The following is a 1,870-nucleotide window of genomic DNA, read 5'->3' on the forward strand; positions in this document are numbered from 1 at the left end:
TGTTATCAGATATAATTTGCTGCTAGGATATGATGTCAAGGTTTTTCCATATACTGATGTTTTCTTCATATTTAGTAGTAAGATGATGAAAAAGCTCATGAACCATGTAGGATTGTAAGAATTCAATTGGTTTAATGATTGCTGTAGATACCTCTGATTGAATTATGGGGAATCGTTAAATCTTTTGCATTCCCTTGGCAGTTCGCTTTAAAAGAAATCTCCAGTTTTCCTTTGTACTTAAATTCAACGTAAGGGAGTTTGATTGATTAAAAATCTAGAAAAGAGTTCCACTTGTCAGGTAGTTTATATCACTTCAATATTCTTATGCAGTTACAAATCAGATAGAGATCAATTATACATATGTCATATGAAGCCATGCAATTTTTTTTTCTTTTATCTCATTTTTTTGGCATTTTCCCTTGTTTTTATGTAATTTCTCAAATTTTTTCCAATTTTTCCCTTAATTTCCTTTCATCGCTTTCACTTTTTATTCTCTCTTTCAGTTTTTACATTTAATTTTCAGTTACCTCCTTCTCATGATTCCATTATCCCATTTAACATCCTCACATAAAGTATCAGTTACAAAATAGGTAATTGTTGCTTTTGGAAAACAATACGAAGAAATGTTTCATTTTTAAAGAATCTATATATGCTGCATTCTTGCTCACGTATTTGAAGGCTTCCAAAGCTTTCGAGCATTAGATTGGTTTTGAGACATTTTCAATTATTGAGACCAACAATGTTAATTATCTTTGCTTTCTCAATTTCACCTTTCCCCTTAATTACTTCTTCTGCTAATATTTTTTTTCTTTGCTTTCGAATATTAGATTGACGTTGAGACATTTTCAATTACTACAACCAGCAATGTTAATTATCTCCGCTTTCTCAATTTTACCTTTCCCCTTAATTACCTCTTCTGTTAGTATCTTTTTCCTCTATTTAGAAAGGAATGTCTGGACTTTCTTTTCGATTACAAATTTATGGTTGCATGAGTCTAGAATTCTTCTTTGTTTTTGTTTTCTTTTGCAGATGGGAGAGGCGTCATGTTTTTTATGCTCTATATGGAGATTTTCTGAAGCCAACAATCTATGAGGTTATGTGATTTACATATGACTAATTCAATAATTCGATGTCGAACATAATTCTTTTTCGAGGGAATTTCTTAAGAGGGATCAATATATTTGAAAGTTAACCATTTAAATTTGACTAAAAGTATTTATTGACTTTATGCCAGAAGCTTTTATTGACTTTATGCTAATTAGAACCTAAAATCGGTATTTTCTCATATATTTTTTATAACGCCTCTATGAAATTTAAATTTTTATGATACATCTATAATGTGCAGGTTGCCGAGCTATCGACTATATGAATGAATGTAACTTTGTTGAATGGGGCAAGTAGGGTCCTTCCTCAAAACAACCTTTCTTCATTAAACCGATTCCTTTCTTTTTGTTTTTTCTGCGTGATAAAAATGTATAAACATTTTCCTATACTTTTCGAGCATCTTATGTTACATACCTTCATCATGGTATGAGTTTCTTAAAACATCTCCTTTATTATTATATTTTGAGTCTTTTGGTTATTTACATTTATTATTGGGATGTTGGAGAATGAGCGAGAAAAAGAAAACTTGATATTCTTTTCTGAAAAAGAACTGGTAGGGACTAAGGAAGGGGAAAAAATATAGAAGGAAAGGACTAGATAAATAGGTAAACCAAAAAAAATCAATGGAAAAAAATTATCACAGAAGAGATTCATGTACAGCTTGATTCCTTCGATTTGGGAGTCATGGTTTCGCTTTTTCCTTTTTTCTTTTTTGCTTTTACTTATATACTTTAAGAATTGATTTATATTACCTTTTTTATAGCCT

General features: G+C 30.3%; 1 long non-coding RNA gene across 1 annotated transcript; it reads left to right on the forward strand.

The window, feature by feature from the left end:
• Positions 1 to 502: 502 nt before the first annotated feature.
• Positions 503 to 1,559, forward strand: LOC109213834. The gene is made up of 3 exons (XR_002066069.1): positions 503 to 590; positions 1,030 to 1,093; positions 1,346 to 1,559. It is a non-coding gene; the product is annotated as an uncharacterized LOC109213834 (long non-coding RNA).
• The last annotated feature ends 311 nt before the right edge of the window (positions 1,560 to 1,870 follow it).

Source organism: Nicotiana attenuata, unplaced genomic scaffold, assembly GCF_001879085.1.
Source record: "Nicotiana attenuata strain UT unplaced genomic scaffold, NIATTr2, whole genome shotgun sequence".
Taxonomy (NCBI): Eukaryota; Viridiplantae; Streptophyta; class Magnoliopsida; order Solanales; family Solanaceae; genus Nicotiana; species Nicotiana attenuata.